The sequence below is a fragment of the Macrotis lagotis genome, chromosome 7 (genome assembly GCF_037893015.1).
Source record: "Macrotis lagotis isolate mMagLag1 chromosome 7, bilby.v1.9.chrom.fasta, whole genome shotgun sequence".
Classification (NCBI taxonomy): Eukaryota; Metazoa; Chordata; class Mammalia; order Peramelemorphia; family Peramelidae; genus Macrotis; species Macrotis lagotis.
In genome coordinates this window covers 50695490-50712860 of record NC_133664.1, presented here as the reverse complement: position 1 = coordinate 50712860, position 17371 = coordinate 50695490, and the positions used below count along the sequence as shown (strand labels likewise).

Below are 17371 nucleotides of genomic sequence, written 5' to 3'. Positions count from 1 at the left end.
ACAAGAAGGAAAAATTCAGCTCCCTAGTTGGTCTTTGTTAAAAAAGATGTTTGCCCCCAGATTTTATTATGCAATTAACATGTATTATAATAATAAAAATAATAAAAGGAGTAATAGGAGAATAATAACAATAAAAATGATCACATTTTACAAAAAAAATCTGTATTTGTTGATTTCTTTCTCATAACAATCGTAAAGTGGGTAGGTTAAGTATCAGAGGGAAGATCTGAACTCAGGTCTCCCTAACTCAAGACCCTGAAATTAGGAAAAATCAAAGGCTAAATGAAAAGGGGACAAGCAAAGGATGAGAGGAAGAGATAGTGTCAGGGAAACAATGAACTTGAACTTGGACAGAGTAAGCGAGATAGTGGAAGACAGAAGAACCTGGGTCCATGGAGTCACAGAATACTGAATGACTGAACCACAAAAGCAATAATTCCCTAACTCAAATTTATTGTTCTATAGAGGTATCAAAAACAGAAGTATCAGTGTAGCCCAAACTAGATTAAAAAGCAATTGGGAAATATTTAACAAAATTAATGAAAATACAATAAACATAGAGGATACTACAATTTATTTTTAAGTTTTCAATATTCATTTTTTCATGTTCAAGTGAAGGCATTTATTTGGGGGAATCAAACTCCCCAAGAATGGGCTGGCCTCCCAAAAGGAGATAGTCTAAGATTCATTTTTTTTAAAGATTTTGAGTTCCATATTTTTCTCACTCCCTTTCTTCCCTCCCCTCCCCTTGACAGCAAGTAATTCGATAGAGGTTATACACTATAACTATGTTAAACATATTTTCTTCTTAGTCATGTGAAAAAAAAAAGAATCAGAAGGTTGCTAATCATCAAGAAGAAAGGAGAGAAAAACTAAGAGGGGGAAAATATTAAAAACTTTGTTAAAAATTGAAACTAATCTGTATCCAGATAAGGAGCTGTGGAGTTTGAACAAAGTGCAAGGACTATTCCCTTTAATTTAGAAAAAAAAACAGATAGCTTATTGTCTGATCTTGTTACCTCTTAGACTTCTCTTTAAGGATATGATTTCTCTCTCATCACACCCAATTTGGATCAAGGTACAACATGGAAACAAAGTAAAGACTGACAAAGTGCTTTCGGTGGGGCGGGGGAGGGAAGCAAGATCGGGGGAAAATTGCAAAACTCAAATAATATCTTTAATAAAATTAAATTTTAAAAAATTGAAAATAGAATGCTTTGGTCTACATTCAGACTCTATAGATCTTTCTCTGGATGTGTTTTCCATCACAAGTCCTTTGGAATTGTATTTGATCACTGTACTGATGAGAAGAGCTAAATCCATGATATAACATTTTTATAGTTAAGTCAATCTGTAGCCATCAAGGATCCTTACAAATGGTTTAATGATCCAGGTTCTATTTGAGTTCAGAATCACTGATCTACACAACAGTGAACATTTGAAAGTATAAAGATTTGCTTTCCCAAGTATAATCTCCAAAAAACCTAATCTGGTTAGGATTAGCAAAAAATCAACAGGCCAATGGAGCTTCAGCACCAACAAATAGATTGGTGACTATCTAGTCCACTACAATCTCTACCGCTCTTATTTAACAGATAAGGAAACTGAGGTTCAGGGAGTTTAAATGACTTCTCCACACTGGGAGTAAGTAGCAGCACCAATATTTGAATCCAGCTTCTCTGACTCCCAATTCAGCACACTGTCTACTCAATCTGCCTCCCTCTGAGACCATCACCTTTGTAGTCTCAGAAGGATGAATGATGTTAGAATGAAAAAGCCTTGACCACAGGAGAATAAGCCCTATGTTGTAATTGTCAGAACAAAACAGGATTTTCTGAAAGAGATCTTATCTTTTCCGTTTGCCAGACTATCTTTTCAGTCTCTATACTTGTGGGGGTGAGAAGAAGGTTGGCGTTTTTTCCTGATCCCCCTAAAAAATTGAGATCACAGTAGACTTCTGAAGAAAACTGTGCTACTCATTTCTTTTTAAAAGTGTTTCACTCTGCTGTTATGAAACCAGAGAAATCATGGTAAAAAGTTGCTGTCGGCAATAGAAGTACTATTAAAATTCCCTAGTAGGAAATGTAGGAAACAACTGTCCATTTGTGTGTTAAATGAATTCTTAATGAAACCTTAGCCCAGATCTGGAGAGGGAACAGACCTGACTGGAAACAGTAAAGGAACACAAGCAACCCCATTTCTGTTTTGCTCCCCTTTCTCCAGGGGTGTATTGAAACCAGATGGTTTTTCAGTTATTTGGGTTTTTTTTTTTTACTTTCCAGTGTGATCATTGATACCTTAGAGAAATGGGTAAAGACTACAAATTGAAGATTGATTTATAGTTTTGTTGATTGTTGAAACTTGAGAGAAAACACAATATAAATTGAACTTGAGGGTTAGAGGAAAAAAGATAGACAGAAAAAAGAGAAGGAAGAGAAAAAGAGAAAGGAGAGGAAAGAGACAGGAGAGAAAGAAGAGAAGAGAGAGAATCATGGAAAAATTAAACTGGCTAAAAAGTGTACTCCACAAAATAATTCTTGATTGAAGAGCATGATTACTTTGATCTGGTATATGATATTCCTTCTCTAGGGTTCTAAATTAGCAATGCAGAATAAATAGAGATACTGGTTTTTCTCTTCTCCCTTATCTGGAATCTTAAAGATCTTTATTCCTATAACCCTATACTCACTACAGCCTCCGGAGATTTGTCCTTATTTTTCATACTCTCTAACCATCAACGACCTCAGTTTCTGGAGGAGACACTGAGATAAAGTCCTCATCTCAGCTCAGCAATGGTTTTCAGGACTATGTCTGTTTTCGCAAGGCTAAATTTCTGTTCCTGCCCTCACTGTTCAGAGCTTCAATTCAGAGAGGCAATTCAGGAGTTTTAATGATTTGCATCTTGCAGCATGACTATTTTCAACATTCAGTACTGAAAGTCAGACCTGGATTAGAATCCTGCCTTCTGGGGTATGCTAATCAGTGTTTAACAACTAGTCTGGGGTGGGGATGGAAGAGTGGAGGGTACACAAAATCTGCTTTTAAGTTAAACCTACAATATTAAAATTTTCTCCACCATTTTCTTAAATATAGACAATTAGTAAAATAATAAATCAAGTACTATTTGCCAGATGTAAATGCTCACATTGAAAATTTAACAGTCAAGGAAAATGATTGGAGCTGGTACCATTATACCCTGACTGTCTCTAACATTTATTACCTGTATGACCCTGGACCTGTCTGAACCTCAGTTACCTCATATGTAAAACAGTGAGAACTGTAGCACTTAGCTAATAGGAAGGCTCTAAGGCTAAAATGACATAATCTATAGGTATGACTTGGCAAACTTTAAAGTGTTAAATCAATACCAGTCTCCTTGCCCCATCCTCTAACCATCTTCATCCTGTTGGAAACTTGGACTCCCTCTTCCCGTTCCCCCCAACCCTCCATAAATTTGTCTTTTGTCTTGTTTGGAACAAAGAACCAGGTCTTCTAGCCATAGCTCCTTTCTGTGTTTTCACCATCAACCAATAGAATGTAAATTACTTGAAAGCATGGTCTATCTTTTTTATTTTTATTTCTATCATCAGCTCTTAGCATATAACAAGCACTTTCTCTAGCATCTTTTTATACATACATAGTTGCTTAACCTTTTGTTAAGTTTTCTCCATGAGAAGAAATAAATGGGGGGGGGCAGATCATAAAGTTAGGCTATAAGAACAACCTGGTAGGTATAATCAGAACAGTGCCTAACCACAGTATGGACCTTCATAAATGCTCACTGACTGGTTGACTGATTAATTTGGTCTCCTAGTTGAATGCATTGTTCACCGTCCAATGTATACAACCTAACCTATTTTTCCTTCCATCAAATCTGAATCGTACTCAGCTTTCTATCTTTGCCCTGAAGTTATTATGCATCTGCCTGTTTCTGATTATAATTTCTGATTAAAATCCAAGCACCTCCTTCTCAGTGACAGATGGTACTTCAAACCTGCCCTAACTCATAGTCAGGTTGATTTGCTTTTTCTAAGTTTATAAAGGTTGTTAAAGAAATAACCATCAAATCAAGAGATGAAAAGATAATACATGTTGACCTTTAAAAGCCTGTGAAGCAAAAATCAAGGTGTATCTCACATATTTAGACTAAAACACATTATGCCTATTTTGGGGAGTCCATTGCTGTTGTCGTAGATTATTTAATCTAAGTCACTAAAGAGGTTTCCACTTGGTCACAATGAGGATGAATAACCTTGGTACAAAAGCTAACTATTGGAACATCTTAGATTCTGAGTTCCTTTCCCTGTTCTCTCCTTGTTCTGATATCATGGGCAAGACTCAACTTTCTGGGAATCTCCATTTGAGGAAGCACCATAGCAGCCATTAAGATATCTTTATGGGGGACATGGCACTCCAACCTACCTTTCCACCTTGCTTTACTCTCCAGGCACCCTCATTTGATTCTCTTAGAGAATGAAGGACAAATAACAACCACCCCATTCCTGGTCATGGCATCACCTCCACTGATGTCATGGTCTTCTTCAAGAATGAAGAACAAATGTCATAATTATCATATTGATTCCTACACTGCAGTATAAGCTACTTGAGAATAGAGGTTGTCTTGCTTTTTCCCTTGTATTCATACTAGAACTGTGCACAGTGACAAACATACAGTAAACACTTAAAATATTTCTTCTATAAGCCTAAACTAAGAAACAAAAGTTGAAACCCATCTCACACAACCACTGTGGTAATAGGTTTGCAAAAGAAAATATTACACCTCATATCCATAATTTCTCATTTGAGATTATCAAATTACTACACAGATGTCTCTGTTAGTTGAGAACAGAGGTAGGAAAGTGGTTTGCCTGAGGTCCCAGGACAAGTCAGTGAAAAAAATCAATAAACCTCCTACCATCACTGCCATTACTAACTCCTAAGTCTTAATTATTTGCGTCAATGGTGTCAAACTGAAATAGAAATGAATTCCCTATAGACTTACAAAATCACAAATTGACATTTACTTATATTGTACTGTATTTTTAATTTTTCTGTTAAACATTTTTCCAGTTACATTTTAATCTAGTCCAAGTTATTCTAAGGAGTTTTGACCGGCTTCAAGCTTAAAACCTCAAATTTTCATCATAGAATGAGATCTTAGAAATCAGACCATCTTTTTGTTCTACAGATAGAGAAGCTGAGGCCATCAGACACTATACCATACTTCAGGTGCTATATGGGCTAGATAGCCTCTGACATCCCATCCTAGCTCTGAGATTCTGGAATTCTTTGATTCAAATTTGATTTCTAGGACTAATTTTTCATTTTTTTTAAATTAATGTAAAAGACATCATAGAGAGAGAGAGCTAGTTAGTCTTAGAATCAGGAAGATCTTAAACCAAAAACTCTTTTTGACAACTGCTAGCTGTAGGACCTTGAGTAAGTAACAGAAACTCATCAGAAAAATGAGGTCTTGATGGACCCTTCTAACTCTGAATCTATAATCTTGTGATTATGATTCAAAAGATAAGAACTAGTTTTCAATCTGAATTATTTCCAATCACTTCATGATGAATCGTTATTTGTGATTCAACAAAGGAGCAATAGAGAAGTAATGTGGAAATATTTTTTAAAATACTCTACTTGAAACTAGACAATCTGAGGACTAGTCCCACTTCTACCACTAATTTTGTAGTGACAAAGAAATAATGAAAATAGGGGCTTCAGTTTCATCTGTAAAATGAGAATAATCCTTCATTGACCAACAGCCAGGATGGAGTAAAGATTATATGCAAATATCAAAAAACATTCTGCATATTTAAGTTAAATAACTTAGTTCGATTCTATAAGTTCAGGCTTTTCCCATTCAAGATAAATTTGTATCTGTCTCTCTGTGTCCATAAATGACTGCCCCGTGGGAAGGAGTTGGTTGTTTGAAGAGAAATGATAATAGCTAGTATTTATATAACACTTTCAAGTTTGCAAATCTCATTTGATCCTCACCACCACCCTGGAAAGAAGATGCAATTATTATCCTCATTTTACAGATGAGGAAATTTAAGTAGGATGAAGGTAAATCATTTGCCCAGGGTAACATAGCTATTAAATGTCTTGGGTTAGATTTGAATTCAGATCTTTCTAACCCCAGCTCCAATGCAAATAATGATGATGATGATGATAATCCCCATTTATGTTTCACTTTGTATACAATATATCTCTTGATCCTCAGAATAATCCATTGAAGTATTGGCATAATCCCTATTTTACAAATAAGGAAACTGAGACTGAATGCACAGCTAGATTGGCCTGACCTGTCTACCTCAAAGGAAAATCAAAATTTCTTCTTAGTGATGAAGGAAAGGAAAGCCAGACATTGTTGGGCATGCACCCTATATTGTGGGCTTCAAAGATATATAAATATTTAAATTTTACAAGAGGAGTGTGAAAAAAAATCTTATTTATTAATTAGGTGATTGTTTTTCCTGGCTGCAGTTCTAAATCATGACATATGTCCAAGATAGACGAATCAAAAAGCCTGGGATTTCCATTGACTCCCTCCTAGCCTTTGTTTTAAGAATTCTTTCCATCTGAATTCACTTACATCTTCTCATCAGGAAGTCATTCATTCAAAAAGGATTTGATCAAACCTAGCAGCTTTTTAACTGAGCTGATAAAGTTCGCTAAGAGGGTTCCTAGGCATCCCAAAGCACCATCAGCCAGAGCCCACTGATGAAGGCATTCCTGCTTTTCCTCCCATTCAGGGTTTCTGACCTGCCTACCACAGACACTTGGTTACCATGTGATGACTTTCAGATAATTCCCATTTCCTCTTTTCAGCCCTATCTTCCCTAAATCCCCGGGGAGTAGACCATGCAATCATTATCTTCCTCCTTCACAGATTAGGAAGAGAGAGGAGAGCCGGTCTTCAAGCAGACATAAGGACCCTACAAGCCTCTTTGGAGGCTCAGGTTCTTTACCTGAAAATAATGGAATTGAACTAGATCAATAGCATCAAACTCAAATAGAAACTGGTATCTATAGGCCACATATTGTCTTAGTAAACCACAAATTATTGGCATGTTATATTGTAATTTGATTTATTTTTAAACATTCCCTGATTACATCTTAATCTAGGTCTAACATCCAGTCTTTGCTGTCTGAGTTAGATACCTCTGGGGTAGATAACCTATAACATCCTTGTTATTTCTAATATATACTCCTAAGATGGATCCAACTCATTTTATGGGTATGCCATGCAATTTATTCCAAAATCATAGATGTACCTTTGGACTATCAAGTCCACCCTCCTCATTTTATAGGAAACTGAGACACAAAGAGGTCACATGACTAATCAGTGTTTAATTTCAACTGGGAGAGAGGAATTTGAACTCAGATCTTCTGACTCCAAGCCCAGTGTCTTATCCAGTATGACTTCTCACTGTGTTCCCAATGCTACGGGGTCACTGGCTATAACTGAAGGCGGCCAAGTGAAGGTCCAAATTTCCTGAATACAGTTGGAGAGAGAAAGTATCAGTACACAGCATCAGGGGCCAGGGCTGTACCCCTTCATGAGTCTGCCTTTAATAGTCTGAAATCTAACAGCCACACTGCTGCTGTAGCCCTCCAAACCCCTCTACCCTCCCAGAGACCAGCCGCATGGTGAAACACCCAGGTGGGCTCCACTGTCAGCTCCCATCAGAATGCATCATGAATGTAACTGGACAACATATGGGGCTAAACTGCCTAAACAAAATTATCAAGATGGAGATGCTAATACATTATTAAAGACAGTACAGATATCGATAGACACCTAAGTACAGGAAATCCTATTGATCAGAAGAAAAGGATGCTCTGCAGAGGAACTCAACTAAATCACAGATCCTTACTCAGGATGTAATCTCTTTCAAAATGAAGAGCTAAGCAAATGGCTATGAATGAGGAGATTGGTACTTATATCCTCAGTGATGACAAATGGAGGAATCAGGGTAGAAAATGAGGGAGGGAGGGAAGGAGGGAGGGAGGAGGGGAAGGAGGGAGGAAGGAAGGGAGGAAGGAGGGAAGGAGGAGGGAAGGAAGGAATAGTCAAAAAAGGGAAGGAGGAAGGAGGGGAAAAAAAGAAGGAAGAAGATGGAGGAAGAAGCAAGTTCTTCAGTTCAACTGTTTCTGAAATTTAGACCAGATCTTAGACTACATCCAAAAGTAAGCTGTTAAATGTTTAACAACTGGCTTTCCAAAATCACACATTTTAAAGTATAGTCTGCATTATTAACATTTTCTCCATCACTTTTATTAGGTCTAGACAGTAAATACAAAACAATAAATCAAACCCTTAATTATAGTAGTTTCTAATTTCCAAATAACTTCTAAGGAAGAAAATTTAACAATCAATTCTCCTGAGCCTATAACAGTTGGTTTCAACACACTCCTGATTCTGTGTCCTAATGTGGAGCAAAACTAAAAGTATTTGTCCCTAGAAATGTGGTTTTCCAATTGGAGATCAATAAAGAATTACTGAAAGATTGGAGTACCTGAATATTAAATCTGCTTCAGTAGTTTTTATGATTAGTAGCCCATAGATGTGAACAATTATTTTTTTTTCCTGGTGAAGATTTCCATCTTTCTATAGGAATTCCCTAAGGCAGACAAACCAAATTAAAATGGAATTGGAAAATATTTTACAAAATAAATTAAAATATACTAGAACATAGGTAATGCTAATATGTAGTTTTTAAAGTCAATATGTAACCCACAAGGGGCAGCTAGGTGGCATAGTGGATAAAGCACCAGCCTTGGAATCAGGAGTACCTGGGTTCAAATCCCGTCTCAGACACTTAATAATTACCTAGCTGTGTGGCCTTGGGCAAGCCACTTAACCCCATTTGCCTTGCAAAAAAATGTAACCCACAGGAATATTTATGTATAGTGGGCACCATTTTTTATTTGAGTTTAATATCACTACATAACTAAGGCAATGGGGTCATGAAGAGTCACACACAATTGAAAAAACTAAACAACACAACATTAAAGAGATTAAAAGCGATGAGGTTCAAATGAATAATGTGCCATTCTCCTTCCTCCAGAATATTATGCCAGTAGAATATATTTCTCAATTTGGTGACATTGTTAAACCAAATGACAGTAGCAGGTTTCAGACAATTTCCCAGGATGTAGGTTATTTTATCTCCACTTTACCTCAGAAATTTCTGTAATTATTAAAGTATATTTTTGAGAGAGCACCATAGCTCTGTATCACAATGCTCATGCCTAACATGATGCAATGAAAAGAACTCTATCTTTGGAATCCAAGAACCTGGGTTCAAATCTCTGTCACATTTCATCTAGGTGACCTAAGACGGATCTCTAGATCTCCCCTTCCTTATCTAAAAATGAAAGAATTGGACCACTTGATCTCTTAGTCCCTCCCAGCTCTAAAACTGAGATGTTTGATCAAATATCAGCTCTCTCTACCTCCTGCTCCAGCCAATTCTCCATATAGTCTCCAGGGACCAGCTATTCCTCTATCAATCAGCAAGTCACATTAGGCTCCTGAGCTGTCAACTCACTGTCTATCCCAAACCCTGTGAGAATCAAATTAAGCTACTAAAATCAAGAAGGGAAAGAATAAGACTTAACCCTTTGGATTAAAGATAGCTTTTGACCGTGCTCATTCCTTTGAGTCTTATTAAGTCCTTCTTTCATTCCTACAAGAAGCTCACATTTTCTATCTGTAATTACCCATATAAACCAGCCTCATGGAGATTCTCTGGCGGTGACAGGTGATTCTGCCGCTAAATTTTGCACTAGACTATTGAACGCCATCGTCCTCCATTTGACAATGACAGAAAGCACATGAGCCAACAGCTGTCACAGCCTTTTTGCCAACGTGAAGCTAGACTCTCTTTGTTGTTCTATACGTGATTGCTCCCTTGGAACTAAACTTTGGTTCTAAAAATGTGAATAATAAGAGAGAGTTACCACATATAAAACAATAACAACTTCTGAATGCTTCATGAGAGAGTACTGTGAATTTAGACAATAACATTCTGAGAACTCTCAGAAGGGTGACGTAAATAACCACAGGCAGACTTAAGAGCATGGATGCGGTAATACACAATTTACACAAAATAACTGGGGAGGCAGGAGGGTTGGCACTGGTGTGTAAGAAATTTTTCCTTATGTCATTGGCCTTAATTTAATTTTTGGTTAACATGATTGAATTTGGTTAATATGATCAAATTTAATATTTGGTTTCAAAGGCCTTTATAACCTGGTCCTCGTCTCCCTTTCTAATCTTCTTCCATCTTATTCCCCACCTGGGACTTTTTTGATCCAGTAACACTGGATTCCTGGCTGTTCCTCAGATCCAATACTCCATCTCTCATTGCTAGCCAAGCATTTTCTCTGGTTATCCCCCCATACCTGAAATTCTCTCCCTTCCCTTCTCCTTTCTGCCTCCTGGTTTCCTTCAAGTCTGAACTAAAAGAAGGAAGCTTTACCAAGGTCCTCCTTAATACCAATCCCATTCCTTTGACATCTCCAATCTATCGCTATCTCAGTTAGCTGAGAACAGAGACTTTTTTGGTCATTTTTTAATGTATCTCCAAGTACTTAGCACAATGAATGACATCTTCTTGTTGTTCAGTTGTTCAATCACATCTGAACTCCATGGTTTGTGCCTCCATGGACCACTGCATGCCAGACCCTACTGACTTCCACTGTTGGACACCTTTCAACCTGTGGCTCATCTTCCATTGTCATCTCTTTTACCATTTTAAGGCTGTCCATGGGGTTTTCTTGGCAAACACAGTGAGGGAGTTTGCCATTTCTTTCTCCAGTGGATTCCTTTTATCAGAACTCTCTGCTATAATCTGCCCATCCTGGGGAACCCTACTGCATAATTCATAGTGTCATTGAGCTATGCAAGCCCTTCTACCATGACAAAGCAGTGATCCAAGAGTGACTGGCCCAGAGTAAGTGCTTAATAAATTTTTACTAACTTGACTGCTTGGGGTACACTCTCCATAGTGTGTACAAGAATTTTAGTAACTTTTCTCCTTTCCAAATTATATTGCAGAACAACTTTGCCAGCTCATAACAATCATGTGCCTGTCCCCAAAATGTCTTCAGGACTGAAGAGATATTTATTATCTTTGCAAATTTGTTCAGTGGGAGGTGAAACCTCGGCAATATTTTCATTTTTTATTTCTTTTATTATCTATGCATGCCTAGGATAATGATACAGATTGGACCATATCACCCACACAACAACAACAACAACTGACATTTCTATAGAATTTACTAGGTGACAGACATGTTACAATTAGTATCTCATTACCTCAACTGATTTGAGCACATGGTCAAAAACCTTCAGTGCTTTCTTTTTGCCACTGGAATAATAAACAAATAAATGAAATATAAATAATCTAAATAAATTTTGTAAATCTTCCTTTTTTGCTACTGGTACAATAAAAAATACTTCTCATCCTGGAATTTGAAAACTTCCCCAGTGTGGCTTTTATCTATCTACCTATCCAGGCTTATTTCATATTGTACCTCTTCATAAAATCCCTATTTGGTTCAAGTGACCTATCAGCTATTCCCAGGCTATGCCATCCTTTCTAATTCCCACCTTGATACCTTTAAATAACTGGCCTCCAACGTCCAGGAAGCTTCCACCCTAACATCAAGTTGTACCATCCCTAGCATCTTGCAAAGTACATCTTTCACAGGAAACACCTCTAATGCCATACCACAACCCTCATCCTTGTATTTCTCAGGCTCTCCCTCCTGAAACTCTTTGCATTACTCTGCTTACATAAGAATAGGAGATGTCTTGCTTTGTTTGCTGTGATTTTGACTATGTCTCAAGTACCCAACATATATAGCTTATACCTTATGCATATAATTAGTGTTTTTAATTGAATTACAGCAATTCCTTCAACACACAAAATTGTTAAAAGAAAAATTAGATGATAAAAGCAATTTAGTATTTGTCACCAGGAAAAACTGGAACAGTCGTTAAAATGTTTTACAATCCAAGTGTTTAAAAAAAACCCACTGTCTTTTACAACTAAATAAAAGTTTACAGAATTCAATATCAACCTAAAAACTATTTACCATGATATTTATACTCATGCTAGTTTATCAGATTCTTATAAATAATTACTCCATTTTCCAAAAAACAACCCGCAGCTGAATTGACATCTGGTTTGGTATCATATTCCTAAACCTTACTGAACATCCATCCATCCTCCAGCATTTCACATCATGCCAAGAGAATTCTTCATTTATCACTGATTGATTTCTAATCTGAAATCGTTCAAACCAAACAAAACTGTTTAAACTTAAGTTAACTGCAATGTGGTCATTTCTTCTCAATAACTGAAGGTCTGGTTGCCATCTAGGAATTTCTCTTGGTATATGGAAGAATTAATATTTAACATAAAACCATCATTGCTTAGTCTTCTGCTTCCTTTCTCCTAAGGGTAGTTGGAAGGGAAAAAAGAAAGAAATATTCAGAAAAACAAGCAAATGCTTTGAAACTTAAAGCATGTCCTGACTTTTTGATATCTCATACATATGGCTAGCCAACCTAAAAGTACTCTTTCATCTTGAAGGCAGAACTAGAATAAACAAGAGTTGGCATTCTGGACCACAGGATCATTTTGGTGGGGGGAGAGAGATAAGGAATTTGAAGCCCAGAGAGGAGAGGCGACTTGTCCAAGGTCACACAATAAGTATCTGACACAGGATTTGAACCCCAGTCTTCCCCTTCCAAGTTCAGCATGTTCCATGAAATTATTTTAGTCTTTCTCTGACAGGAGATAGGAGATCAGGGTTGCTTTCTGTGATATCAACTTCCATAGTTAAGGATGTTGTTGAGTTGTTTTGTTTCTTTACTTGTTTTTCCAACTACAGGCAATGGTAACTTTCACCAATCATTTTTTGCAAAGTTTTGAATTTTACATCTTTCTCCCTAGATGCATAACCATGCTAAATATAGATCCATATGTTATAAAAGAAAAACAAAATCAAAATGTATGAAAAAACATTAGAGAGAGAAAAAACAACAATACATAAAACAATTTTAAAAAATGGAAGATTTTTGGTCTTCATTTAAACACCATAGTTCCTTCTCTGGATATGAATGGTATTTTCCATCACAAATCTTTTAGAATTGTCTTTGATTATTGTGCTGCTGAAATGAACAAGTCCATCGGGGTTGGCCATAACCCCCTGTTGTTGTTAGTGGTGTATAATATTCTAGTTCTGCTCTCTACATTCAGTATCAGTTGATGGAAGTCTTTCCAAGTTATTCCTGTCCCTTATGATTTCTTATAGAACAATAGTGTTCCATCACATACATATACCACAACTTGTTCAGCTATTCCCCAATTGATGGGCATCCCTTTAATTTCCAATTCTTTGACAGTAAGAAAAGACTTGTTATGAATATTTTTGTTCTTGTGGAATTTTTACCCCCTTTTCATGATCTCTCTGGGATATAGACCTAGGAGTGGTATTTCTGGATCAAAAGGTATGCACAGTATTATTGCTTTTGGGCATAATTCCAAATTGCTCTCCAGAAATGTTGGATCAGCTCACAAATGCTGAGTTGTTTTTAAATCATGTCCAATTCTTCATGCCCTCATTTGGAGTTTGTTGGCAGAGATCCTGGAATTGCTTGCCGTTTCCTTCTCCAGCTCAATTTACAGATGAGGAAACTGAGGCAAACAGAATGAAGTAACTTGCCCAGGGTCACACAACTAAGAAGTGGTCAAAGACAAATTTAAACTCATAAAAATGAGTCTTTCTCATTCTAGGACTGGCATTCTATCCTTATTTCACAAGGGATATAGCCTGAAAGTATTCCATTATTGATTTGTATAGATCCCTTTATAGATCAGTCAGCCAAGAAAAAAATAAGTGGCTTTATTCAGGAAGTTGGATGGAGGGATGCTTCAGATATAATAAATGAAAAGAATTAATATATCATGTAAGTTTTGAAAAAAGTGACCACAAATAATTATTTATGAGATAAGAAAATGAATGACTTTGTTTTGCTGTGCACATTTAACATATTTGCCAAATATAACTTATGACTATTAATAAAGTGCTTATCACTTTAAAAATAATAATACCAATAAACCAACATTTACATAGCATCTATTATGTGGCAGGTACCATGTTATTATCTTATTTAATCCTCATAAAAATCATGGGAGGTATTTGTTCCTATTATCCCTATTCTACAGAAACTGAGGCAGGCAAATGATTTGACTAGGGTCATAGAGCTAGTAAATATTAGAGGTTAGATTTGAACTCAAGTCTGCCTAACCCCAGGCCTGGCAATTGCACCCTGATCATATTCAATAGATCAACATTTTATGAAGTGCCAAATATGTGTCAGGCACTCTATTATGGTCTCTGGGGATTCAAAAACAAAAATGAAACAATTCCTGTGCTCAAGGAGTTTCCATTCTATTATATAATACATTTGAATCATTTTTAATTTTCAAAAATTTCTTATTAACAAAGAGAAATAAAGGAAATAACAAAAATAAAGGAACAAAAGGGCAAGAAAAAAAGAAAAACACATAACTATGAACTCTTTAATGTCTTTTAAATTTTTATGTCTATTTTTAATGTCTATTACAAGTATAGTACCATCTGGTTTCCCAACACCCATTCTCACTGGTAGGCTGGGTCCCCAGCGGGCAATTATTACTTCTCTCCTCAAAGTTCTAGAGATCACCTCAAGTTTCTTATGAGCACCATCCAGTGTGTTCCTATTGATTATCTGTTAACCAGTCAGAGGTAATAAACTTCTAAAAGGGACTATATATTAAGTATAGCAAGGATAGCTGTTACAAAATTATCACCCTCTAACAGCTGAGGCACACTCTGTTTTGTAAACAAAGGGTCCCTAGGAAGAGTGGGCTCAAACTTACAGAACTCATGGCTAAAGGAAAACTCCACAGCTGCAAACCTCAAGATGGCAGAGAGAAGATAGGCACTGTATTAAGTGCACCTGATTTCCCTCAAAAATAACATGAAAGAAACCTCTTAAGAGAAACTCAATCAACAAAACTCAGAAAGAGAAGCTAGGAGAAGTAAACCTACCAACAAGGTCTGTCTCAGGGGACCTTGGGTGAACCAGGAGCCTCGGAGAGCAGAGGGTTAACACAGGGACAGCAGCAGGGGGAAGCCAAAGGACCTGTGTTAGCTGCAGAGATTTTGTTGAGTGGTGGTCCGAGGATCAACTTTAGCTGGGGGATCTTTGGCTGGGGGTTTTAGGAGCTCTGGTGAGTCCCAATGAACAGAAGGGTGAGTCCCAGCACCCCTGGAAATAGACCAGCTGGGCAGGGACCTGAGCTCTGTACTTTTTGTGGAGCCCTCTTCCCAGAATGCCTCCCCACCCCCTCTGGCTCAGGTGTAGGCAGTAGAGTTCATTCAAGTGAAAGGGAGATTAACTCCCTCCCCAGGGCTCAGCCCATCATTCAAGGTCAACTCAGACCCTGCTGCTGAGAGCATCAAACACTCCAGAGAAAGCAACCAGCACCCCCTACTGGCCGGTACTTGAAATTACTAATCCAAGTGAAAAAAAGTCTCTAAGAACTTGCAAAAGCAAACCTCTGAGAGTCAGCCCCTCCCGCACCAACACAAGACCCTAGGAAAATGAAGAAGGACCAGAGTAAAGGGGGGGGGGGATGGAGAAAAACTTAGAAGAAATAGATTCTAACACAGAAAGATCTAGTACTTCTGAGGAGAATATGAATGGTCTCCAGTCCAGAAAGGCTTCCTTGAAGAAATCAGGAAGGAGTTTAATAATCAATTGGAAAATTTGGGAAAAGAAACTCAGGAGAAGATTAGCACCTTGCAACAAGAAAATAATTCATGGGAAAATACAATTGGACAAATACAAAATGAGAATAATGCTCTCAGATCCTCAATTGGGAAACTACACTTGAGAAAATGGAAAACTCCTTCAAAAATAGAATTGACCAATTGGAAAAAGAATTACAAAAGGTAAATGAAGAAAACTCTTCTCTAAAAAAAGAATGGAATCTGTGGAAACTAATGACTTCATGAAACAGCAAGAGCCTGTTAAACAAAACCAAAAGACTGAAAAAATAGAAGAAAATGTAAAATACCTCATCAGTAAAACCACTGACCTCAAGAATAGATTGAGAAGGGACAGCCTGAGAATTATTGGTCTTCCTGAAAACATTGAAGAGAAAAAAAGCTTGGACTTAATATTACAGGATTTAGTGATGGAAAATTTGCCCTGACATCATGGAACCAGAGGGAAAAATAGTTATTGAAAGAATACATCAATCCCCTCTGGAAAGAGATCCCAAAATGAAAATACCTAGGAATGTTGTGGCCAAATTCCAGAACTATCAGATAAAAGAGAAAATCCAGCAAGCAGCAAGAAAGAAATAATTTAGATACCAAGGAGCCACAGTAAGTATTATGCAGCACCTAGCAGCATCAACCTTAAGGGAATGAAGGTCCTGGAATGAGATATTCTGAAGAGCAAAGGAGCTTGGAATGCAGTCAAGAATCCACTACCCAGCAAAGCTGAGCCTTCTCTTCCAGGAGAAAAAATGGGCATTTAATGAATTGGTAAATTTCCAAAAATTCCTGATGAAAAGAAAAGAGCTATATAGAAAATTTGGACATTAAATAGGAGGTTCAAGAGACACATGAAAACATAAGTGGATAATGGCTCTGGATCCTGCTGCCCCTGCTGCTGCCACTAGCAGCCCCAGGTGGTGGTGGAGGCTGCTGCTGGAGCAGTCCTTTGAGACAGATCAGCAACCAATTCTAAAAGTGGGTCTCCCACACATGGAATGTGCAGAATGGGGCGATCACCCAGTGGCAGTTGGACAAGGATGAGTGAGCTGGCTCCAAGATACCATGTCTAGGTCCCCCAGAAGCCAGGCACTGAGGGCAGCAGCAGCCACTTGTCTCTCCCTTCATGCCTGCCTTCTTCGTAGTGGAGTCCGACCTCTCCCACTGGCTGACCCTGCCCGTGGAAGTGGCCAGCAGCATTCTAGGGCTGTCTGTGGTGACAGAGTCAGGGGCTGCTGGGGTCATGAGGTGGAGGACTTCCACTTAGAGCCGTTCAAGACCATGGTCCAGCGGCAGCCCTCACTCACTGCCCCCAGCCCAGTGACAGTGGCCTTCATTGAGTGTCTAGAGATGGAACAAGCCCAGCAGGCCAAGGACCCCAGGAGCAGAAAGTCTTTCTTTGCCAAATTTTGGATGTACATCATCCCCATCCTCCTATTCCTCATGATGTCTGGAGCTCTAAACCCGGGGCTGGGTAAAGGCCAGGGGTTTAGGAGGTTCACCACTCAATAAA

General features: G+C 37.8%; 1 long non-coding RNA gene and 1 pseudogene across 1 annotated transcript in view; one reads left to right on the top strand and one right to left on the bottom strand.

The window, feature by feature from the left end:
• Positions 1 to 17370, top strand: part of LOC141493535 (ER membrane protein complex subunit 10-like) — a 93816-nt pseudogene extending 76446 nt beyond the window's left edge.
• The window catches only part of LOC141493675 (uncharacterized), a 584510-nt gene that overhangs the window by 402943 nt on the left and 164196 nt on the right, over positions 1 to 17371 (bottom strand). The window lies entirely within an intron of this gene.